The sequence below is a fragment of the Ictidomys tridecemlineatus genome, chromosome 9, assembly GCF_052094955.1.
Source record: "Ictidomys tridecemlineatus isolate mIctTri1 chromosome 9, mIctTri1.hap1, whole genome shotgun sequence".
NCBI lineage: Eukaryota > Metazoa > Chordata > Mammalia > Rodentia > Sciuridae > Ictidomys > Ictidomys tridecemlineatus.
Window position 1 is genome coordinate 135,308,642 of NC_135485.1, and position 27,447 is coordinate 135,336,088.

At 33.3% G+C, this 27,447-nt stretch overlaps 1 pseudogene; it reads right to left on the minus strand.

The window, feature by feature from the left end:
- Nucleotides 1–3,183: 3,183 nt before the first annotated feature.
- LOC144366947 (transcription factor A, mitochondrial pseudogene) lies at nt 3,184–7,016 on the minus strand (annotated as a pseudogene).
- Between the last annotated feature and the right edge of the window lie 20,431 nt (nt 7,017–27,447).

Sequence of the window (27,447 nt, forward strand, 5' to 3'; positions counted from 1 at the left end):
TATTAATATGTCTTCCCCTCACCCTCTGAGGATCTAACCCTGAACTTTCATTTCCACTGAATTTGTGAAAAGTTAAATTTAATTATCCAAATTCTTCCATTTGAGATTTAATTTTATGAAGACCTCAAGGTTCAAGTAAACACTTAAAGCACCAACTGACTGTTTTTGAATATCTTATGATATAGATTTTTAAAAGAAAACTCTGAGTAAAGCATTAGAGGCATATATTGGAACATTGCAATTCAAAATGTAATTGATATTCATTAAGAGGATATGTCAAGTGGACCCTACCAATCTCCAAGGAAACATTTCAGACAGGGGCACTTCTAGCAAGCTCAAGAAGGGGGTCACGGTGATTAGAGAAACATAGTCAAACAAATTAGTAGAAATAAGGTTAAAAGTTCTCTGGGATTCAGTTTTTGTAAACTTTTAGAGAATCACAGGGGCATTTGGCTTTAATAAATCACACAGAAAGATGTTAAAAAGTTTTGAGCATATATATGGCATATAATAATTTATATCCTATACCTATCATAATCGTTATGGATTATATACACTGTGATGAGGCTAGACTGCAGACCAGCTAGGAAATTTTTTGAGATATGGCAATGACGTAGATGAGAGAAGATGGTGGCTGTTACTTGTAGAGGTGGTGAGATGTGATATTATTCTCTTTATTTTTTAAAGGTTTCCTGATAGATTTAATGTGGGGTATGAAAGAAAGAGAGGTATCAAAAGTGAATTAAAGCCAGACCTGCTGAAGCGCATCTGTAATCCCAGCAATACGGGAAACTGAGGTAGAATTGCTGCAAATTTGAGGCCAGCCTGGGCAACTTAGTAAGATTCTTTCTTAACATAAATAAATAAATAGATAGAAAAATAAATAAAAAGAATTTGAGATGTAGCTCTGTAGTAAAGCATCCATGAGTTCAATCACAAGTATGGCAAAGAAAAAATTAAGAATTTTGTCTTAACTAAAATGATGGAATTTGCCATTGGTAAAATGGGAAGAGTCTGAGAGCAGGTTGATTTGTTTGGGTGAGAACTTCGGTTTTGAACACGTTAAGTGGAGAGAGACAAGAGTGGGAGGGAGGAAAGAAAGAGAGAGAGTGTCTCTGGCATTTAAATATCTGGGAACAGAATTCAGAGGAGAAGTCTGTGCAGAAGTTATCTGGACTTTGTCTACATAGAGCTGGTATTTAAAGCTCTGAACTGGATGAAATCATACAGTGAGTCACACTGCAGGTGAGAGAAACAGAGCTGGAAGTCCTTGCACATTCCAATATTTACTGATAGTTCAAAGTAGGAAGACCCTACAATGTAAACCACATTAGAGTGGCTGACAATGTCAGAGGAGACCAAGGACAGTCAAGGAAGTATTTAAAGAAAGATGGAGTACTCTACTGGGTAAAATAATGTTTATATATCAAGTAGGTTCCTGGCAGAAAACAGATTATTAGAAATTGCAATATTGAGAGTCCCAGATGGTTTGTAAAGAAGTCATAAATGTACAACTACACAAATTTTCTTGGAAATATGGCTATTTGAAGCAATTAAAATTGTCTCATAAGAGAATGTGAGGAGAACCATCCAACAGGAAATGGTGGGTATAATACTGAATAGGTAGAAGCCGTGAAGTAGAAGGAGAAAGTAAAGACAAGTATGGATTTTTTTTTCAATAAAGATAATCATGACATGTTTGAATTAATGGGAATTACTAGTAGGGGGGAAGTATTAACTAGGACAAAGAAACATGAATTGCTATTACAGAATTCTAAAGTAGACGAGGTGGAATCTAAAGGAGAAAGGAAATATGAAGACCACAGAGTTGCTGTCTAGCAATAGGAAGATGACTGGAATTATGTGGGTACCACTTCTGGCCGATGGGTTTATGGGTTTATGATTGGATTTAATAGAATTTTTATTTTTCAATTGCCTTGATTATATTGGTACATGAAAAAAATATATATATGTGTGTTCTATATATATATGTGTTCCTACCTGATCAATTTATTAAATATGCCAAAGGAATGGATATTTGGGATGAGTGAAAACTCATTTAAAATAAATATGATTAATTAAAAGTAAAAATATATATTAGGCTATAATGAAACAATTTTTGAGATTTTTAAATAACTAACTTTAATAATAATTTCATGAAATCAGTTAGTAAACATTAAAAATTTCTTGAAACTCTCAAAAAATACCAAGTGATGTGCATCATTTGTTTTGCCTCTTTAGTTTATTATAACAATGGAAGAGATGGGGCTTATCAAAAGTTGTGGAAAAGTGGTGTGTTGTGAATGTGAATGTGATCAGCCATAATTGGAAAGAAAGATGGTAAAAAATGTTTGAAAAAAATCTTTTCAATTTCAAATGCAGAGGAAATAGGATGGATATACACAAAAACGAAGTTAAAAGAAAATTTAATTAATTATAAAATTTTATCTATCTAGACATCAAACTAAATATCTACCTATCTCTATCATTTATTGTCTTAATGAATGCCCCTCCCAACCTCTCTCCTCTCTTTTGCTCAGAAAGTCTAAAACCCTTGGGAAAATTCCTCCAGGGTAATTTGTGCATATGTGTGGATGAGGAGGGCTGGTAGATACCTGATCTTCCCAAATAATGTAATTTCTATAGTAAACTTAAGAAATGATGTTTAAATTTCTTTCCGCAAGGTTACAGCTAATTGCTATTCACATTTGCTTTGAAATGTTCATGATTTATTTTTTTTTTTTTTTTTTTTTTTTTTTTGATATAAAAACAATATTTTAATATAAACTGATGGTGATAAATTTTAGGTATAGCAAATGTGAGGAAAAAAATCAAAATTTTCTTGTTTCATTAAATCCACTCATAGTATAGTAATACCAGTTTTTATATTCAGAAATCTAAATACAAACTATTCAGAGTTAACTATAAAAAATAATATACACCTTGTTTTTTTTAAAAAAGGGGCATTTCCCCTAAAGTAGTTAGCCAAAAGCAAGAGCAAAATTACATGATTAAAACTGGCTGAAATTGCATACATTATTCAATAAACATCAGGGAAAAAAACCAACAACCTTCTCTCCCCTCATAAAAATTATTCAAAACACACTGCCACTCCAATGAACAAATGTATAAAAATCCGATTTATACAAAAGCATAAACATTGCTTCACTTTATTCTTCATCATTTTCCTTTCTAGCACTCATTAGCTCCTACAGCATCTACTTTGTTGGGCCAAATTAAGAAGTCTAAAAAGTGCTGGGCGCAGTGGTACACATCTGTAATCCCAGTGGCTTGGAAGGCTGAGACAGGAGGATCTCAAGTTCAAACCCAGCCTCAGCAACTTAATGAGACTTTGTCTCAAAATAAAAAGGGCTCAGAATGTGGCTCACTGTTTAAGCACCCCTGGGTTCACTACTTTGTACCAAAAAAAGAAAAGTGGAAAAAGTAAGACTTTGTATGAATAGTCACTGGTTATTGATGTTGAGTTATTGTTTATAAAAACTTATATATGGACGCCATGTGGTATATGGCATCCAGTCTTCCACATGTACTTACATTTATTAAGAAAGGCTAGGAAATAAGATTATTATATTATTTAAGGTATTAACAATGATCTTCTTTTACAAATAAAACCTGATTTATAAAGTGGCTTGTTCCAGTTATTTTCATTGTTCTACACCTTTTCTTCCATTATAAACTGTAAGTACTTGAGAAATTACAAAACACCTAACTTCCCAATAAATTTGGGAAGGTTTAATTTAAATGAATATAAAATAATTTATGAATTTAAATGGTAAGAGTTCAGGGGAAAGTTTCCTGCAGATTAATTACAAATGTTTTTATGTTACATTTATCCTGTAGATTTTACATAACTCATTTCTCTATTTCTCTTATTCTATAAAATTCACACTGACTCCCTGAGCTCATATGAAGCACAGAACAATGACTTACAATTTTCATTCTCCTAAAGATGGTATCTAATTAGTACTATTCTAGATGCCACAGGAAATTAGGGCTCAATTCTCTCCTAGAAATCTACTTGAGAAAGACTGATAAAGCACTAGCATACCTTGTCCTCTTTCCTCTTACCTCTAAACTACTCTGGCCTCAAATCTATGGAAGCTATTTTAGTAATGGCAGACTTTGTCCTATATTCAAATCCATAGGGAAAAGTTTGCAAATATCCATTTTTATACATTGAAAACTTATTTCCTCTGAAACTATATTTTAACCTTTAGTTCCTATCTTTGTCAAATTCAGTATATAAACAAGTTATTTTTGTGACATTTTACTTATTTTTCATTCATAATAAAAAAATCTCCAAAGTTACTGAACCTGGGGGCACATACATACCTATAATCCCACCAATTCAGGAGGCTGAGGCAGGAATATCATAAGTTTAATGCCAGCCTGGGCAACTTAGTAAGATACTGCCTCAACAATAAAAAATAAAAACGGCTGAGGATATAGCTCAGTGGTTGAGTGCCTTTGGGTTCAACACCAGTGAAGCAACCAAAACCAAAGCTAAAACCAATCTTCAAACTCTGAAAATCTAGAATCTACAATTCTTAAGGATTTTGAATAATATATAATGTACATATAAATTCTGACTTAGCCTATGTCTTTGAACTGATCTTGAAAGATGAATTATTCTGCCCAAAGAGGTGGTGATTTTGAAATTGTTTGCATGACCTGCCTAATAGAATAAAGAAATATTAAGTAACAATAATTCCCAACTACAGTGAGGTTTCTGTGATATTGCTTGCTAGAAATTTTCAAGGTACATTTTATTGAGCCATAGCAAATAATTTAAGAAACTCTTATTTCACATAAAATGGATCTTTTTCATTATACTGCAACATAATTTGAGACTGAAGATTACTTTCCTTGCTAACACAGAGGAGCAATTGTTTAGCTTCTATAGCTTATGTAGCTTTTTCTCTTAAGATAAGTGACAATTCTAAAACAAGAACATCTGAAGCAGCTGGAAAAAAAAAAATCCTAACATAATAATACATGTGAACTTTAGTCACACCGCACTATGCTATAAACCATGAGTTGGCAAATTTTATCCATAAAGGGCCAGACAGTACATTGGGTTTCCACGATACAGTCTTGGTAGCAACCATTAACTTTGTCATGGTAGCACAAAAGTAGTCATACATAATAAGGAGATGAACATGGCTGTGTTGCAATAAAACTGTGGACACTAAATTTCATATTAATTCACATTCATAGTCTTCTTTTTTAAAAACCATTTAAAATATAAATAAAATTCTTAATTCACAGACCATGAAAAGCAGGTAGGGGACTAGATTTGACTCATATACCATAGTTGGCTATCTTTTATAAAAATCTTTATATTTATACAAAATGCTTCAAATTCTTGACATTGGAATCTTGCATTTTTTAGATTTCTCATTTAAAAATCTGACCACCGACAAGTTTGTGTGTATGTGTGAATAAATATATTAACATGAAAGAGAAAAAATAAAATTCCCTACTTACAGAAACAAAAACTGTAAAATCAATGTTTCATTTTAAAATACATAATCCACAAACATATAAAATGAAAAATTATAATTTTTATTCTATGCGATATAAAATAATATGCATAGATTTGAGACATAATTTCTTAGTTTTTACTTTAGGTAAAAGAAACACAATGAAAAAAAGGTTTATAATTCTCTCAGTCCCTTTATAAAAATTTGCTGTTGAAACCAACTGTTACTTACATGTACAACCACCAACTCTGAATAAAATATGAATTATAGCTAGGAATTGGAATTTACCTAGATGAGCTCTAGCTGCTTTTTAAAAAATGCATAATTACCTCATAGAACACTATGTCATCTATAATATGTCCCAAATTTGAAAAGAAACTCCTGCTTCCATATAAGGAAACAATACTCTTTCCATAATTGTCTTCCAGTATTAAAAAACTTCACAGACTGATTTACCTTTATTAAAGGTAAAATGATCCACTGCTACATTTGTATGGATTATCTTGATTCTCAGTAGTTCTTAAACACAAAATAAAATTTTGCGTGAACTTTCATCTGTTTAGGTTTTCAAAATACTAATACAAAATGTATTCAACTAGCAGAAGTCCATGGGCTAAAGAAAAAGGAATTGAATATAAAATGTTCACCAACTTTATCCTTTCTAGTTTTACACAGCTTCAGGTTATTGAGACCTAATTGGTTGGTTGTGCCTAATCACCACGAACATAGCCCCATCTTTTATCTTAATACTCCCCAATGCCATCTTTTGTTTGGTTCTTCATTTTGCGACGTATAAGATCACTTCGTCCAACTTCAATCATTTGTTCTTCCCAAGATTTCATTTCGTTATCATAACGAATTTTATCATCTTTAGCAAGTTGAATATATACTTGCTTTTGAGAACTAGGCAGGTTTTTCCAAGTTTCATTTACATATTTCAGCTTTGCCTGTGATGAACCATCCTTAACTTCTTGGAAGCTTTCAGATACAAAAATGTTATAAGCTGAGCGAGGTCTTTTTGGTTTTCCAAGCATTGTTAACTCCTCTTCTTTGTATGCTTGCCAGTCTGCCTTATAAGCATCTTCATACATTTTTTTCTGTGATTCAGGAAGTTCCCTCCAAAGCTCAGCAATTCTTCTAATTAGTTCTGATATTTTCATATCTGGGTTCTGAGCTTTAAATATGGGTAGCTGTTCCTTAGAAAATCGAAGGTATGAACTCATAGGTTTCTTAGGATAACTACCCAAGGTGGATGAAAACCACTTCGGAAAATACACGAAACTGAAGGGTGAGCGTAGACGATTTCCACAGCCGGAGCACAACTCCATTCCAGACTTTCCCAGGTCCCTCAGCACGCCCCACACTCCCCGGAGCAGCGCCATGGCGGCGGTGAGGGCCGACAAGGCAGTGGCCGGGCCCAAATCCCCGAGGACCCTTCTCACAAAAATCTAACGGCCTCAACAATGACAACTCGCTGCGAGTGGCCCGACTGGATTTGTTATCATGCCCGCCACTCGCCTGTTCATGATTTATAATAGAAACTCTGTTTTAGTATGTCAAGGACACAGAAAAATGCAAGTGTTTATAAATTAAAGAAAGAAATCAGAGCCAGAAGACTGGGAAATTGTGGAAAGATTAATAATATCATTGGAAATCCAATTTGCCTGCACAGAAAATCATATTTTCTGGGAGAAATATTAATATCAGAGATGTCTAAATGGGTTATTTAAAGATTAAATTCCACAGGATGGAGAAGTAAGAACAAAAACAAAGTCAAATAAATAAAAGACTAATATTGCAGAAATGTGAGATCTTCCTGATGAATGTTGCCATGTACTTAAATGCATTTGATAATGATGAATTGTAAAAATATTATTCAGAGCTCAATTTTTGAGAGTATCGGTAGAGATGGTTATACAAATTCTGCTAAAATAGGGTCAGAGATATTTAACGTGCTAGGTGATGCTGGATAATGGTAAAGTGTCAGAATGTAACAGGTCGGAAACCTTGCATGTACCAATCTTGAATTCTGACCCTGTGGAAAGGACCATAGTGGGGTGTTCTTTCAAAGACAACATTAATGAATACGATCATCTAACTTTCTATATTATTTTGTTCCTTTGAAAATGTTAGCATATTTTCACAAAAATTTCAGCAGGTATTGGAAAAATATGTATTAATATCTTCATATATTGAGAGTATACAAATATGGTAACTGTATTCTTATGATAAGTTTCTGCAGCAACTTTTAGGCACTAGACAGTTTATATTTTTCTTTCTGTCATTTCTTAATTGATAAAGAGACTTCATCTCTCCTCCAAATATATTTCCAGGACCTGTATCATCAGCATCATTTCTCAATACATCTTGGGATTTTTATTATTGTCTTTTGTACATAGTAGACAGTGTGATTGGCATAGTCCATTCATCAGAGACCATATTTACATTCTCAAAAAGGAGTCCCTTGGCTTTCAAATCTGATCCAAAATGGAATGTAAAGATATTGGTCCATAACTGAACAGCATGAGCCCGTACTTTCTCCACCAAGTCTTGAGCTTTATGCCATTTTCTCCAGAAGAACTGATTTTCAGATATATCTGATTTCTATCTATTACAAGACCAAACTAAAAACTTTTACTAACTGCTTGAGATTTTTATAGCAAAACATTTACTCATCAGGAACGATAAAGATTTTTCTTAATCTACTTCTTTTATTTTTTAGAAATTCCACTATATTCATAATTTTACATATTTGTATAATTTTTCTCTGTACCTAGATTTTAAACTTCTTAAATCTAAGAACTAAAGTTTTACATTAAAACTTTCTTCAGTATAAAACTCCCATAACCAGAAAGTTTGGCCAAATATAAAGACTTTAATTAATCTTGTTTTAATTCCTTTATTAGAGATAATGATGAACTCTTAAAATTTTTTTGTAATATGGAGAAGTGAAGAGATGAAGTAATTCCTTTAAAACATCACACATGTCATGATAAATTAGATGCAATAATTAATAGTCATCAGTAGCAAAGTGCTTTTCAAGATTGTCTTGAAGCCTAGAAGAATAATGATATGGCTTACTTATAGTTATTTTAAAAATAAAAAATTGCCAGGTGCAGTGGCACACACCTGTAATCCCAGTGGCTCAGGAGGCTGAGACAGGAGGATAGAGATAGCAAACCAGCCTGAGCAAAAACGAGGCACCAAGTAACTCAGTGAGACCCTGTCTCTAAATAAAATACAAAATAGAGCTAGAGATGTGACTCAGTGGTTGAGTGGCCCTGAGTACAATGCCTAGTACCTCCTCAAAATATAAATTAAAAAAAAATATTTACTATACTATTGTCTGTTAAATTTTGGATTCATGAGAAGTTAATTGATTTTAAGATTAGTAATCAATAGAAAAGATGAGTGATTTTTCCTATTAATTCATACCACAAAGGGGTCAAGGTACCATGGAACTTGCTCAGTATACAGGTCATATTCCAAACTCCTAATTTAAAGTTTTAGTCTTTTCATCAACAAAGCTGTAGAGTCATCAACTCTGAATCAACAAGAATATCTGGAGACTAAAAAGGAGAGAAAGATGTGCCAATTGTTTGTACTACAGATACCAAGATTGATTGGCAATAATAGATATGAAATTGCCATAATCTACACAAGAATGTTAAAATTAATACTTATTACTTGGCATCTTCTAGAACTTTATTTCATTTCATCCTCAAAATGCTACCAAGTAGGTGCAGTCATTTCCCCCATTTTATAGAAGAGAAGACTGAAAGTTGGATTAATGAATAAAGTTGCCAATGACCATACACGCACAAAGATACTAAACTCATGCTTTTATTTTTAAGTTACAGAAAATACCATCTACTATGATTTTCGGACATTATTCTGATTTTATTTTTTTTAAGAGAGAGAGAGAGAGAGAGAGAGAGAGAGAGAGAATTTTTAATATTTATTTTTTAGTTCTCGGTGGACACAACATCTTTGTTGGTATGTGGTGCTGAGGATCGAACCCAGGCCGCACGCATGCCAGGCGAGCGCACTACCGCTTGAACCACATCCCCAGCCCCAAGTTCTGATTTTATTTTTACTGTCCTTTGCTTCCTATTGTGTATTTTTGAATGTTTTCTGCTATAAACACATAGACCAATTAAAAAAGTAAAGCTGCTTTACCTTTCTCTCTCTCTCTCTCTCTCTCTCTCTCTCTCTCTCTCTCTCTCTCCCCCTCTCCCTCCCTCCCTCCCCCCCAATCTCTTCCCCTCAATATCTCTCATTTTACATAGAAGGAAAGGCAGGTGGCTCACCATGTTGTCATAGTACCAACTTGGTGTAAGCATTTCTTTGGGAATGTCTATACAACATGATGTTATTATTTGACTAGACCCCTTAACGTTGCATTAAAGAAGGAATACATTATAGACTTTTCCTGTTTCTTAGACATCGCTTCTGAAGAGAAAAGTAAAGATGGAGAAAGGATACAACCTTAATATGGACCTCCAAGCAGAGAAAACTTTGTGCTATCCAGTATCACACCACATAGCCATGTTATCAGAGATGTGTGGGGTGCAGGAAGGTGCTCCAAAAGTTTTCACTGTCTTTTGTATATTTTGTTTTCTTTTTTGACTGGTCTCAACACTTGAATTTGGCAAGATGCATCCTTTAGGTGAAACATATAGTTGATTCCATCTCTTCACTCATGTAATTACAGAAGGACATGTCTATGTGATCAGTAGTAGAATAGAAGTGTTGAAAGTCCCCGTTCTTAAATATGTACTTTCACAGACACTATGTGTTTGAATTCCTGCTCCTTCACTTAGTTATTCTTAAAGTACTTTTTAAATTTTCCTCTGTCTCGGTTTTCTCCTCTTTAAACAATGGAGATATTAGTAACCCTACCTATAATCTGAGTTGTTATGAGAATTACATAAAAGTGTTATGTGCGCACTGACACATATTAAGCATTACCTTTTATAATCAAAGGAACATTGTTCATAAATATTGTGTGCTAATAAAAATTATAAATTAATTCCACATTAAGGATCCAGCAAAGCTTTTACCAGTAGCACAAAAGCCTGGAGATAGCTTTGCCCCAGTCCTGAGATCTTCCATTCATAAAGGCTTGTATCATGACCAGGTCAACGCATACTGTTTGCCTATCCTGTCCTGCATCCTGAGTTGTAGATGTGGCCAACCCAGAAAGTCACACAGTGGGAGGGAACTTTCCCTATAAACCAGAGTCACAGGGAGGAGGGGTGTCCATCTTGACCTGGATTGAAGAATCTAAAAAAAAAAAAAGAAAGACCTTAAAGACACAATTCTACTTTACTGATATCCTCAGCACTGGAGCCACAGTGGAAAATGCTCCTTCACACACAGATCCTGTTATCTGGTGGTCTGCCACTTCCTGTTTAGTAAAGCAATGCTGGTGAACAGTTGATCATCTTCCAGGATTGGAATCCACATTCAGGTTGCATCATCGGCAAGCTCATGCAGAACTGTAGAATTTATTCACCTTTCTCACATTTAAAGTAATCTCTGTTTAGTTGAATTCAACGTTGTATACTATATATAATTCTATGCAGAATCACAGATACTATGTCCACCTTTGGAAACCCTTAACGTGGCAGATATAGTTTCAGGAGAAAGACAGCTGAGATAATTACAGGAAGAAAAAAATCTTTGTGTAGATAAAAAGATACCTTTTCCTTTCTATATATTTTGGTTCTACATCATCAAGTTTATTCTAAGATAGTCCAGGAGGATACTGCAGAACACAGAGTGAGGATCCTGTGCTCAGTGGTGAGTGGCCTTTCAGTCCCTGTGCTGCTGAGTGCCTGTTTTGTAAGGGTTTGGCTGCAGGCAGGGCAGTGAGTGAAAAAGTGATGTGCAGAGACCTCTAGAGACCGGAAAGCTTAACTACACTTAATGCTATGCAGACATGCTCCAGTGCTGTACTGTAATTGAATTACTCTGGGAGCCATAACACAGCTATAAAGAGAACAAGGTACTATTCTATTCCTAGTGATGTGGTTAAAATCAGTGTTCTCCAAAGCCTTATGCTTTCGGCTATTTTCCCCTTAATGAGTTAATTAAGGTAAAATATGCTTTACGTTTGCTCTACTGCAAAAACAATGATTAAACAACAGATGTTCATATCAAAAATCATAAATTATCAATGTGTGCAGAATATTTACTTTTAGGAAAACAGTAAACACTTACCTGCTGCTGTGACATAAAGAAATTTTGTTTATCTTACCTTTGGTTAAAGAAAAAGAAAAATTGATACTATTCACATTTTCCTTTTTTTTTCTCTCTCTCTTTTTTTTCTTTCTTTCTTTCATATTCTGATGTCCTCCTTTTGAAATCTTTGACACTGGTCATCAGATTTCTTTAAATGACCATTAATAATCCTATACAAACGTATAAGAATGAGTATACTACAGTTTATAGTATTGTAAACAGATTGTTACAATCAGCCACTTCTCCATTTATATATATATATATATATATATACACACATACATAGATTTTTTTTTTGCTCTGTAGACTGAGTTTTAAATGTTAAATATTTTCTGATACAGAAAAATAGATCTGGTAAACAAGTATGGCTTCTGTTGCTGCCCCTCCCATTTATATGTATCAATGTACTAAATATTGGTATATTAGGGTCTCCCCAAAAACAGAATCATAAAGGGATGTGTGTGTGTGTGTGTGTGTGCGCACACGCACGCGTGCGCGTGTGCACGCATATGCATGTTGGGATAGAGAAAGAGGAAGCAGTGATATTTATTTATTTATTATTTATTGGAGCAGGCAAATTTAAAATGTACAGGGCAGTGTGAAAGTCTGGAGATCTCAGGGGAGAGCTGATTTTATAGTGTCTATTTCAAAGAAATACTGGAGGCAGAGATTCTTTAAGCCCTTCAACTTCTTGTGTGAAGCCCACTTGCACTAAGGAGGGCCATCTGCTTTGCTCAATGAAAGCTGAAACCCGTAGATTAGTGTTTGACCATGTACAAGGTACCATGGTATAGCCAAGTTGACACATCAAATTGATCATCACAGGGACCAATTCTAATCTAACTTTATACAATGCAACTTCTCTGAGTAAACAAAAGCAAAGCAAAACAAATAAAACCCCAAACACCCCCCAAACAAACAAACAACATAAATGCAAATATATAAACATATAATAAAATATATAATAATAACTGGTGGATTTTTTGTTATTATACTATAAATGCTACCCAATCACAATGAACTGTTTCTCACAATGAAATACATTGTCAAATGTCTACTTTACAATTAAAATTCACTGCTACCTGATGTCTGGTCTACTGTAGCAAAGATATTTTCTTGCCATTGATTTTATGCTAAAAATGTCAGTATTTGGATGAATATATGAAAAAATGTTCAACATCTCTAGCAATTAGACAAAAGCAAACTACACTGAGATTTTACCTCACTCCTGTCAGAATGGCAATTATCAAGAATACAAATAACAATAAATGTTAGTAAGAATGTGGGAAAAAATGGTATACTTATTCATTGCTGGTGGGACGGCCAATTGATGCAGCCTCACTGGAAAGCAGCATAGAGATTCCTCAGAAAACAGAATGGAATGACTATTTGACTCAGTTATTCCACTCATTGGTATATACCCAACTGACTCAAAATCAGCATTCTCTAGTGACTCAGCCACATCAATGTTTATAGAAGCTCAATTCACAATAGCAGAGATATGGAACTAGCCTAGCTCTCCTTCAACAGATGAATGGATAAAGATAATGTAGCATATATACACAATGGAATATTGGCCATATAAAAGAATGAAATTATGGCATCTTCTGGTAAATGGATAGAACTGGAGACTATCAAACTAAGTAAAATAAGCCAATTCCCCCCAAAACATAGGCCAAGTTTTAATGCTAACACACAATAAGGGCAGGGGTGCAGAATAGAAGTTCATCAAATTAGACAAAGGAGAATGAAGGGAAGGGAGGTTCTCTTGGAATAGGAAAAGAGTAGAATGAATCAGGAAAAAAACTCTCCTATGTTCATATATGAATATATGACCAGTGAAACTCCTCATCAAGTACAACCACAGAATGGGAAGTTATACTCCTATGTTAAAATATACTCTACTGTCATGTTTATCTGTAAAGAACAAATAATATTTTCCCAAAAATTAGGATTTAGGATTCCATTGTTTTTATATTCCATTCCAAAGTTATGAATCAAGGCATGTATTTATTTTATTGGATCAATGATATTTTTTAAATGGAAATGTTGGTTGAGATATACTTCTTTGTATTTTAAATAAAAATGCCAAATGAGCAGGTAAAATAGGGATGATAATTTTTAAACATTAGTGATATAGCTAGATACCAAAGATCATGCCCTCTTAGTTGGAAATTAGTTTGAATTAATAAATATCATCCATGGAAATACACTTGAAATATATCAAGAGTGCTGTTACTGACACCAATATATATTGAAATGAGTTTATTATATGATATCCAAGTCAGGAATGGTGGTGCACACATGTAACCCAGTGACTTCTGGAGGCTAAGGAAGGAGGATCGCAAGTTCAAAACCAGGCTCAACAACTTAGCAAGGCTGTAAGCAACCTAGTAAGAATGGGTCTCAAAATAAAAAATAAAAATGGCTGGAGATGTGACCCAGTGGTTAAGTGCCCCTGGATTTATTCCCCAGTACCAAAAGAAAAAAAAAGAGTATATACTGACTGCCTTTGAATATCTGCTAACAATATTTGTAAATAACAGTGTAGTCTATTTCTGAGAGTACAATACTGATAATCTTTTTTAAGGAAGGATGTGCATTCTCTTAATATGAGATGAATAGAATATGACTGTGGATTCATTTGACCTAATTAGAAGAAATTGCTCACACACATGAAATAAATTGTACAAGGTCAGATTGCAGCCTATTTTTACTCATTTCTAAAACAATGTTTTATAATTACATGAGATTTACTAAGAAGTGATAAAGTTATTGGAAAATGTCTTAAGTTTTTTTTTTAAATTAGATAACTTAATTTTCCAGCTTTATTGAGGTATAATGGAAAAAAATAGAAATTGTGTGTATTCAAGATATGCAATATGGTGATTTTATACACACATACACACACATTGTGAAACTGAAATGATTATTAACAGTCTAATTAGCTGACAAATCTGTCACCACACATAGTTATCATTGTCTGGATGTTTTTATACGGTGAGGACACTCAGCTTTGCTCTCAGCAAACATGAGTATTATTAACTATAGTAATCATAACGTATATTAGACCCTCAACATTTACTATAATTGAAAATCTCTATACTTTTGAAAATCTGTATACATATCTCCATTTACTACACTCTCCAGATCTTGAAAATTACCATTCTGTGTTCTGCTTGTGTGAGTTCATATAAATGAGATGCTGCAGCATTTGTTGTTCTGTGCATGGTTTATTTCACTTAGCATAATGTCTTCCATATTCACTCCTGTTGTTGTAAATGATAAGATTTCCCTTTTTATGGTTGAGTAATATCCCATAATGTGGATAGATATGAGATAGGTGGGATTTTAGGGAGAGATAGAAAGGGACTCAAGGAGAGATAGAAAGAGATGCTTATTAGGTAAAAACCCAGTCTATGAACATGACCAGCATGCTTGTCTCTTCAGTTAGATCAATGAAACTTCTAGCAAATATTCATACCAGATTAACTAGAACAATGATGCAATCAATTCAAATGTCGTATATTCAAAGACCTATACGATGTGTTCACCCCCGATTTATTACTACACTGCTTAATGAAGAAGAAACATGCTAAACATCAAATGTCAAATGATTGACATAGAATTTGATTTTCATGGAAAGTTGTTTGGGAACCTGCACATTTATTCCAAGAAAAATTCTCCATATAGTTAGAGAGTTCAATCCTGGGTGCATGACCGTCTTCTCTTCTTTGAAAGGTGAGCATCTTGCCTTTGGAGTGTGTACATCTTAGTTGACTTTAATAAATCATTGCTCGTGCCTTGCTTTTGATGTTTTTCATTGCTGTGACCAAAAGACCTGCCAAGAACTGTGTACAGGAGGAAAAGTTTATTTTGGCTTATGGTTTCAGAGGTTCAGTCTATGGTTTGTGTGTATCATATCTCTTGGACTGTGATGAGGCACAACATCATGTTGGAAGTGTATGGAGGAGGAGAGTAGCTCAAGACATGGTAACCAGAAATCAGAGAGAGCTTGGCTTATCACAGACAACATATAAACCTGCAAGCCATTGTCTCCAGTGACCTATCTTCTTGAGCCACCCCCTATCTGCCTACAGTGACAACCCAGTTAATTAATCTATTCAACTGGATTAATCCATTGATTAGGTTATAGTTCTTATAATCTCACTATTTTACCTCTGAACTTTCTTGAATTTTTCACACATGAGCTTCTGGGAACCACCTCATACCTAAGCCATAACACATACCAAAATACAGAATGACTTTGCTCTCCCCCACTAGGGATATTATTTTCATATGAGTTACCATTGTTTAGTTTTGCCTATTCTTGAGTTTCATTTTAAATAGAGAATCTCAAAATATATACACTTTTGTGTCTGGTCACTCAATCAAGCTTTTTTGGAGACTTCACAATGTTCTTATTATTCAGAAATGTGATCTTTGTATTGTTATGCAGAATTTACTTGTTTGTTAAAATAAGAAAACAATATTTTAAGCTGGACATGGTGGTGCATATATGTAACACCAGCAATTCTGGAGGCTGAGGCAATGGGATTACAAGTTCAAATCCAGTCTCATCAACTCAGTGAAGCCTTAAGAAACTTAGCCATACACTGTCACAAAATAAAAAGGAAAGATAAAAAAAAAATTAAGAAAAGGGCTGGGGATGTAGCTCAGTGGTTAAAGGCTCCAGAGTTAAATCCAAAGTACCAAAACCAAAAACAGAAACCAAAAAAAAATCTTTTATCCATTATGTGGATAGAAATTGGAGGATTTTCTAGATGGGATTTATAGAAATTGGTATTGACATTCACATATGTCATTGCATTTAATTTTCTTAGGTTTCCAACAAAGACTGGAATCCTTGGATGATGATGTAGTGTGTACTTAACTTTATTAAAAACTGTAAGGGTTTTTCCCAAGTTTTTCACAGGGGTCACAGAGATTTATGTTCACAAGAGCCATGAATGGGAGTTTCATCTTCTCCACAATCTCTGTAGCACTTGGAATCATTAGTCTTAAAAGCTCAAATCCGTGGCTGTGTGATGGTATCTCATTGTGGTTTTAATTAACATTTCACTGGTGACTGATGACTTTGAGCATCTTTTCACATGCTGATTGACCCTTTGGGTGAAATGTCAATTCAAGTGTTTGATCAATTTGTTTGTTTGTTTGTGAGCTTGCTGCTTCATTTATTGAAGTGCTTTATATATTCTGGATCTAAGCTATTAGTTTTAGCCTGAATTTTCATGCCTTTTTTGGTTTCTTGATGATATTTTTTGCCAAGCCAAAATTTTTATTATTCTTGAGGACCAGTTAGTGAAATTTATACACACAAACACACACACACACACACACACACACACACACATATACATAGATAGATAGATGTAGATATATAGATAGATAAATAGATATAGAGAATTAGATACATAGATATAGTGCTTTTGGAGTCTTGTATAATAACTACTTATAAAGATAATCAGACTTCTGGAAAGTCTGTAATTTTAGTTTCCACAATTAAGTCTAAGATCCATCTTCATTTATTTTCTGTGTATTATGGTGTGTGTGAGAGAGAAAAATTCACTTTTCCCAAATAAAACATAGTTTATACAAAATTCACCTTCTATGTTGAATTGCATAGGCATATTTGTCATAAAGGAATGTTTCTATATGTAAAGATCTATTTTTGGATGCTATAATATTCCCTTATCTTTTGTCTATCTTGATGTATTTTATTGTATCTCCATATGAATTTTAGAATCTTCTTGATTTCCAGAAAAATACCAATTGAGCCAGGCATAGTGATGCAAGCATGTTATCCAACATCTCAGGAAGAGGCAGGAGGATTACAATTTCAAAGCCAGCCTAAGCAATTTAGTGAGACCATGTCTCAAAAATATTAATTAATTAATTAAAAAGAGCTTGGGATGTGGCTCAGTTGTTAAGTACCCCTCGATTTAATCCCCATATCAAAAAAAAAAAGAAAAAAATGGTAATTTGATTTAGATTAAGTATGTCCATCAATTCCAGGTAATTGCTATTAAAAATATTGTTTTGCATTCTCTGAATATCATACTTATTCTCCATGTATTTGAATCTCTTTTGACTTCTCTCAGAAATATTCTGTAGTTTTCAGAGTAGTGGAACTCCAGAACCTTTTAAATAATTAATGTAATAATTAGTTATAATAACAATGGTGATAATTTTATTTACCAAAAAAATTATTAATTTCGTCTCTTGTTTTCCTTTTCTTCTTCTTGTTTAACCCCTTTAATCCTAAATTGCCTAACTTCTTTCTGCTTCTATTTGTTCTTCTTGTCTCCCTAACAGAGTAAAATTGACATCTTTTGGGGGAAAAAGATAAAGTAATTGAAATACTGTTTAGAAAACAATGACTCCATTATAAAACATGTGCCAGGACTTCAGGACACAGGAACTTGCCACCTTTTCTACTGAGTCCTGTTTTGAGATTTCCCAGCAAGAGCTAATCCTTCTGGGTAGAATCTATGAACATAGACTCAAAAGTCACTGATTCTTCTTCTCTGGACACTTCCATAGAAACTTCTACTGGAGAAAGGTGATAGTATCAGAAAAAAGGTCATCCCCAAGGTGGCAGGGTGTGTTCTAGGAAACCAGGGTAGGCCTACTGCCCCTGCACCTCCTGAGCCAGAGAGATCACATGAACTCCAGGCGTGGTAGTCACATTTGTCTTTCTGTAATAACTATACAATGATAAGCATTTAAACAAGTTTTCACACTACTTAATATAAGTAATGATTTCCAATAATTTCCTCTTTTGAGTGTGAGAAAAGATAGTTCATCTTTGCATTTATTTTGTTTTCTTCGAAAGTCTTATCTCAGTATTGACTGGTAAGAAAAAGGACACTACATTTCTGAACATTTTCCCCATAAGTCAAGACTACTTAATCGTGAACTATTTAAATTAACCCTCTTTCATTTACTTTGCTTTCTACAACTCAGGGAAAGTTAACTATATTACAAATCAAATAAAAATGTTAATACATACATATCTTGAGATATCATCTGGGTATACACAGTTCAAGATGGACATTGATTTTTGCTTTAGTATACCAAAAGAATCTTTGCATTGGACATTTAGGGAGTCTAAAATTCAAAATTCAGGAGTGTGAAAACTGATTCATCTAAATAATTAAGTATATCATGATGGACGTATTGCCAGCATGGTTCAGTTCTGGGAAAACAGTTGAAAAAATACATGAAGCTAGTAGTTAAAATACAATGAAAAGCCAAATGACTTACTGAATGAACTGTGTGGTCTGGGTGTTAGTAGTCTATGATGTATACTTTGGTGCTACTCAGTGTGTTATTCTCTCAGATTCAAGGAGGGCTATCAACAAAAAGCCTTTGGCTATTGCACCTTTAAGAATTGCCTCTGTACAGGGAACAACTTTGCCCAACATCATGCTCTGAGGAGGTGGCCCATGTATCAAGTCTGGTTTAGCATGAGATGGCAATTCAGCTTTACAGAATTGGACCTAACTTAACCTCTTAGACCAATTTTGCTTTCCCTGTCTTACAAGTTCCCTTCTACATAAGTCTCTTGAATACTGAACTCTTTCATACTCTGCCTCCCATTGAAACAAACATCTGGATCAAGCCCTGCCACATTTTTTCTTCTTGTTTTTGGAGGTTATATTATTTGGCCCATACAATTTTAGGAATAGCAATGCACTCATTGGATGTTGTAAATTTTACCATTAAAAAATTATCATCTTTACCTTTGGGGGTAATTATCTTAAAATTTAACTTTTATCTAAAAATTTATATTAACTACTACTTTTTTTAAACTTCGTTACCTTTAAATTTAAAATTTAACAGTGCCCTTTTAACAGGGGGACTGACATTTTTTATGTTTTCAACTGTAGTTTAAATGCTTGGCATTCTTCATTCATACTTTTATCTATTTAATTTGTATTTCCTTTTCCCTCCATTTACTGCTATATGGTTTATATTTAGTTGTTGTTCATATTATCCAGTGATTTGAAAGGCATATGTTGCTCTTGTTTTTGGTAGTTGATATGATAAAGTTTAAAGTAGAAACTTCTACTTCTCTAAGCCTGGTAGACAGTCTGTGGGTGAACCACATAACCCAAAAAGCATAAGCAATGTATCTTCTGTGCATTTTAATTTACACTTGATCCTGAGAAACTCATTATAGGGAATGAGTTTTTCAACAGTTCTTCCTTAGTAACATGAGGCAATGAGCAATTTAGACACAAAAACATTTTACATTTTTGGATACAAATATAGTAATTTTAGAATTGTTTTGTTTACAATTTTTATATGACTAACATTAAAACTAACTCAAATGTGGTTTGATGTTGAAAGGAATTGAGCTCCGTTTGTGAGCGTCTGTGAAGAATCCCTCTTGTAAACCAAAATAATTTCACTGAAATCAACCATAGTTTTCTTAACAACACATTGAGAAAACACTGTGTATGTTTTCCCAGCAAACAAGCCATTCAGAACCCACAAATTTGATGTCTTTGCTAACCTTTTCATCAAAAGCTGTTTCAAAGAAGATGTGAGAAGATTAGTAAATGATTAGTTTAAACTTTCTATTTTAGTGCAATCAAATAGTTCAACATTTCTAGATTGCATTTTTTTTAATCGACTAGTATTATTTTCTTACTCAGCCCAGCTGTTTTTGACAGACGGAATAGTGTAATTTGGGAAGTGGCAAGGGAAGTTTAAGATCTAACTACAGAGATGGAAAATTACCTCTAGTGCCAAATACCAAGGGACTCAACAAGAGAAGAATAAAACAAAACACCATAATCCACAGCAATGGTATAAAACAGCTGGACATGGGGGAGCATTTGCATATTTGCTTTGGCTAGTTCTGTAGTACATTTCCTCTAATTTTTAAACTAGGGAAATTATAATCTTTTAGTACATAATAGAATTTGAATGTATTTCTATCATTATCACTAATCATTTGTGTTCACCTATTCTATAATTCCAATTATTATTGCTTTTTTTTCTTATTCCTCATTCTAAATACTATGATCATTTAATATATTGTAGTCTAAGCCATCAATTACAAAAAAGATTAAATATAAATGATGAAAAACTCTTATCAGTTCTTATTGGTCTTTTATGTTTTTGAACATGTAGTTAGTTATGTAGTTCTTTACTTTGGTTTAATTTTTTTTTTAATGTAAAAGTCAGGTATATAAATGTAGTACTTTTTCACAGAATCAAATTAACTATCAATTAAAGCTTTTCTACCATATACTCTATGTGCATGTAACACAGCCCTATAATTCTACACAATAGTAAAATGATAAATGTGGAAAGAAGGTAACAGAATGAAATTAATCTCAAAGTAGATAAAATTGAAGAGAGGAAGTGTAAGCCATATTAAGATTATAAAAATGCTGACTGGCCTATGCAACTGCCCCTATTTATCAGTGAGATTTTTGCAGTGTTCTTGGGAGTTAATGATTGTGGGAGGAATTCATATCCAGATGTAAGACTGAAACTTATTTAATGAAAGAGACAATGGATTTGTGGACAGAAAATGGGTGTGCAGAGCAGGAACAGAAGATGGGGAGAGGTCTCCTTGCCCCCTGGACTTTCCAAGGAGGTGCTAGTGAATGGTGAGCCTTTGTTCAGAATTAAGCTTAATTCTTATGAAGTCAGTGCGTTTTTATTCTTAGCATCATCTTTCTGGAAGAATGTTTAGTACTAACAAATGTGTTCCCAAGTAAGGTAAAGTTTTAAACTTCAGGTTCTCTTGACTAGATTCAAACCCACTTTGGCAGGACTACCTCTTTAAAATAATTGAAAAGGAAATTCATTGCCAAGGTGTTCAGAGCAATGTCACCCCCTCTGGCTTGCAAGTGTCCCAGAAAACTCATCCTGTTTCTCATCCTTCAATTATAACGTTCACTCTTCATTTATTTCCATTGGTAGGTTAAGACCATAAATTTTAAAGTCCAGCCAGCATCAGGATCTCCAGGAGTGCTGGTTGACAGCGGACTGCCAGCCCCTCTTGCACAGTTTCTCACTGAGTTCTTCTGGGTAGGTCCTGAGAAGTTGCATGTCCAAGTTCCTCTGTGATTTTCTTGCCAGTTTGCAAGGATCACACTTTAAGAACAGTAGGCGGAAGAAACAGGTCTCTTTTTACACTGTGTATACAGATAGTTGCTGACACACAATGCTTCAACTTACAAATTTTGGACTTTATCATGGGTGAAAGTGGTACTCACTTGGTGAAAAATGTACTTTGGATGTTGATATTTTCTCAGGCGAGTGTGGTGTGGTCCATCTCACGATGCTGGGCAGAGGCAGGGAAGCACAGATGCTGATCAGCCACATGACCACGAGTGTAAGCAGCCAGCACTTTACAGTTTGTAGGTGTGGTCAGCTCATTTTGAACATCGAATCCTGACTAAAAAATTCCTGTCTGTGCGTATACAGGTGTTTTAAAGTAATGCTTATCTTAGCTGATTTTGCTCAACTGTAGGCTATTATTGTTTTCTCAACACATTTAAGGTAGGCTAGGCTGGGCTATGATGCTCAGTAGATTCATCGTATTCAACACATCTTCAATTTTTGGTATGTTCAACTTATGGTAGATTTATCAGATGTAATCCCATTGTAAGTCAGGAAACATCTATATATTCAAACTCTATTGATACAATTTTGGAAGAATGTGTTTATAACTCTAAGAAGAAAACAGTATACAAATGTTTTTTTCTATTATTATTATTATTATTATTTGCAAATGTAATTCACAGATTAATTCATGTTAGGGTGATTATATGAATCACTTAAAAATCTTGAAAAATAGGTTTACTTAAAGTAAAATGAAAGTTGATTATACAGTTCTCCCTCAGCATCTGTAGGGTATTATTTGCAAGACACTTTTGGAACATGAAACTCTGTAGATGCTCATCTCTCTTTTACAAAATGTCATAATATTTGCATATAACCTATGCAATCTTCTTATATACTGCAAACCATCTCTAGATTACCACTAATAAAATGTAAATGCAATGTAAGTGATTATAACAATATATTGTTTAGAGACTGATGAAAACAAAAAGAAATTGTTTGTGTTCAGTATAGCCACATTTTTTTAAATACTTTTGAACCACAAGTGGTTGGATCTGCAGAAGACAACCCGTAGACAGGGGAGGGCAGAATGAACATATTTTTTATTTTTGCCATAATTTTTATACAATGCTCTTTCATGTAAAAATGATATAATGTAGTTTCTTTTTTGTATCTTTTAAACTACAATCTGGAAGAATCTGCTAAGTATGTCATTTGTCTCCTACAATTCTATACAATCGTCCCTTCTTTCATACAGGAATGAACCTATGTTTCAGTCAAGAAAATCCTTGGAGAACATTTTTCAAAACTTGCCTAATAGCCTGAAGTATTAAAGTTAGAAAGTTTCCAAAGAAATCTGATATACAGAACGGATAGAATTGTGATAGTATAAAATATTCTTCTTTATTCAATGAGGTATCTGAATAATAGCTAGGAAAAATTCTCATTGGAGGGATTTAACTGACCACTGTGTATCTAAAATTTCTTATCAACATAATTGTCTTTAAATAGGTACATGGATTTCAACATATGTAAATGAACATATGTAATTATCACAATTGTTATTGTGGTAAAATGAACATAACATAAAAGTTAGCATCTTAGCTATTTTTAAGGTACATTCACATTATTCTGCAGCTATAACCACCATCTATTAACAGAACTGTTTTTATCTTGCAAAAGTGAAACTTCATACCCACTAAACAATAACCATCCAGTTTTCATTTCTCCTACCCTTTGGTAACCAGAATTCTACCTTCCTGTTCTATGAGTTTGAACGCTATAAGTATCTCATATAACTCACATCACTTAATCTAATGTCCTCAAGATTCATCTAGATTATAGGATATCTCAGAAATACCTAAGTGTGAAAATAATCACATATATAAAATATTTGAGTGCATTCTTCATCTCAGCTATTGTGAATAATGCTGCTATGAACATGGATGTATGTATATCTCTTAGAGATGCCAATTCAGATTCTTTGGGTATTGTGTTAATCAGCTTTATGTTGCTGTGACAAAAAATATCTGGCAAGAACAATCTAGAGGAGAAAAAGGTTACTTTGACTTATGGTTTCAGAGCTTCATCTGTGGTTGGCCAACTCCATTGCTCCAGGTCTAAGGTGAAGCAGAACATCATGGTGGAAGGGCATGGCATGGCAGAGGTAAAGAGGAAAGTTGCTCAGCTTATGGAAGTACAGGGAGGGTGGGAGGGGGTGTGGAGGAACATGGGATATATATAGGGTGTCCAAGGTTATTCTCCGAATGAACTGTTTCCTCTAGCCACAATCCTCCTGCTTGTGGTTACCACTCAGTAATCCATTCAAATTATTAATCTATCAAATGAATCAATCCAGTGATGAAATTACCACTCTCATAATCTAATCTTTTCAATTCTGAAAATTCCTCCAAGATTTGTCCCATGAGATTTTTCAGGGACATCTGATATTCAACCATAATCTAGACATAAATTGAGAGATTATATTGTTTTGTTTCTGATTTTTTTTAATTTTTGGAAACCCACATACTGTTTTCCACTACGCTATATAATTTTATATTTCTATCAAAAGTGCTCAAGGGTTCTAATTTTTTCATATTCTCACCAACACTCATTATTTTCTTGTTTTTTAATAGTAGTCATTCTAATGAGTGTGAAGTGATATGTTATTATAGTGTTGGTTTGTATATACTTAGTGATTAGTACTGAATCTTTTCAAGTGATTATCAATTATGCATCTTCTTTGGAGAAATATATAACAGATTGTTCATTTTAATCAGTTTTTGGTTGGGTTTTATGAGTTTTCTATATAGTATGGATGCTCGTTTATTACTATATGAATTGCAAATATTTTCTGCCCTCAGTAGGTTTCATTTCCCTGTGTTGATACCACTCATTGATGTACAAAACTTATTTTTCATGATGTCTAATTTGTCTATGTTTTTGTTGTTTGTCTTTAGTTTCATTTAAAAAAGTGACCACTAACCAATCTAGTATTGTGATTCTTTCTCCCTAATTTTTCTTCTCTGATTTTTTGAATTTCAGAGTTTACATTTGAGTCAGCTATACATTTTGAGTTAACTCTTGTTTATGGAGGACAATCTGACTCAATTATTTTGCATATGGACATCTAATTTCATACTATCATTTGTTCAAAGTACTGTCTTTTCCCCATTGAATGATTTCAGCACTATTGTCAAATTATTTTACCCTATATGTGGGATGCCTTTCAGTTTTTGTGAGTATTTACTTCTTTTCAGCAATGTTTTATAGTTTTCAATGTACAAGTCTTTCAACTCATTGATTAAGAATAAAAGACTTTATTCTTTCTGATGTTATTATAAATGGAATGCTTTTTTAATTTATTTTATTTTTGGAATCTCATGTTAGCATATATAAATTCAACTTATTTTTGTATGTTGACTTTGTATCATGCTATTATGCTGAATTGATTTACTCTATTAGTTTCTGTGTGTTTGTGTCTATAGGTGGAGTTTTGAGATTTTTTTCTACATATAAAATGATATTATCTGCAGAGAAAATAATAATTCTCCTTTTCAAACTTTGATGCCTTTTATTCAAGGTTCTTGCTCAATTGCTCTGGCTAGAAATTCTAGTACACTGTTGCATTCAGGTATTAAAATTGGGCATCATTGCTTTTTTCCTAATCATAGAGGTGAAAATTTCAGTTATCATCATTGACCATCATGTTCATTGTAGGTTTTCCAACTAGAACTTTTATTGTTTTGAGGGAGTTTTCTTCTATTCCTAGTTTGTTTGAGTATTGTATTAGGAAAAGTTGTTGAATTTTTTCAGGTGATTTTTTTTCTACTTCAATTGAAGTGAGCATATGTTTTTTTCAGCATTGTTTTAATTTGATGTATTACTTTGATTAATTTTTCAATATAGAAATATCTCCTTACTCCAGTAGTAAATACTACTTTGTCAATGCTATTTGTATAATTTTTTATATTCTTCTAAATTTGGCTTGCTCTTTTTTATTCATGGTTTTGCATCAGTGTTCATAAGGGATATTGGTTTAAAGCTTTCATTATGTTTTGTAGTGTCTTTGGTGTTGTGTCATACTAATACTGATTGCAAAGAATAATTTTAAAAATATTCCCTCCTTTTCAAATTTTGAAAAATTTTGAAAAGGATTGGTATTAATTCTTCAGAAGTTTGATAGAACTTACTAGTGAAGCCAAAAGATTGGTTTTTTAAAATTTATTTTTATATTTTATTTTGTTCTTTTCAGTTATACTTGACATAGAATATATTTTTATTTATTTCTACAAGCATGGAATATATCTTATTCTATTTAGGATACCAGTCTTGTGGATGTGTATGATGTTGAGTGTTTTTTCCTTCATAGCATTCAATCTCCTTTCCTAGATTCAATCTCCTCACTTATTATGAGTCTACTGAGATTTTCTATTTCTTTTTATTTAGTTTAAAATTTTTTTCTTGGAATTTGTCTGATTTATAAGATTAACCAATTTGTTGGCATATAATTGTTTATGCTAATCTTATAAACCTTTATGCTTTTGTTGAATTAATACTAATGTCCTTATTTTCACTTATTATTTTATTTTATTTTATTTTTTTTAAAGAGAGAGTGAGAGAGGAGACAGAGAGAGAGAGAGAGAGAGAGAGAGAGAGAGAGAGAGAGAGAGAATTTTTAATATTTATTTTTTAGTTCTCGGCGGACACAACATCTTTGTTGGTATGTGGTGCTGAGGATCGAACCCGGGCCGCACGCGCGCTACCGCTTGAGCCACATCCCCAGCCCCTTATTATTTTAATAATTTAAATTTTTCTTATTTATTCGTTCTAAATATTTGCAATTTTGTTGATATCTTCAAACAAATTTAATTTCATAAATTTTTGATTGTTTTATATTTTGTACTTTTAAAATTCTTGCTCTGATCTTTTCATTTTCTTCTTTTAGTTTTTATTCCATTTATTCTTTTCTTTTTCCTCAGTTATAATAAAATTGATTTGAAATATTTTTCTTAAAATGTTTTTATACCTATCAACTAGTACTTCTGTTTCTGCCTTAGATAAATTTGGGTATTGAATTATTATTTCTATTTATCTCAAAGCCTTTTATAAATTTCCTTGTGATATTTCCTTTGATACATTGATTGTTGAAGAGTGTGTTGTTTAATTTCTGCAAATTTGTAAATGTTTTTTTCAGTTTTTCTTTTGTTTTACTTTCATCTAATTGTTATATGAGCAGATGTATTATATGATATCTATGTTTTAAATTAATATCAAAATATTACCCAGATCTGACAACATATGTCTTAACCTCCCTTTCCCTTCTACCACCTCTGAGTACAGCCATCTCTATTTCTCTTACACGGTGAAGTAATAATCGCTAAATGATATTACTGCTAATGTTTCTTCCCTTTTGTAAATTTTTCCCAAACCTGTGATATCAAAGATGGATCAGTTCATGCCTCTTCCCGGTCAAAATGGTAGAGTAGCTTAATTTCACATTGTGACAACCTCCAGGCATCTTATATGAGCCTCTTTGTGACATCAACTTTTATAACTCTCCATCCTAATCTAACTCCCATTGCAT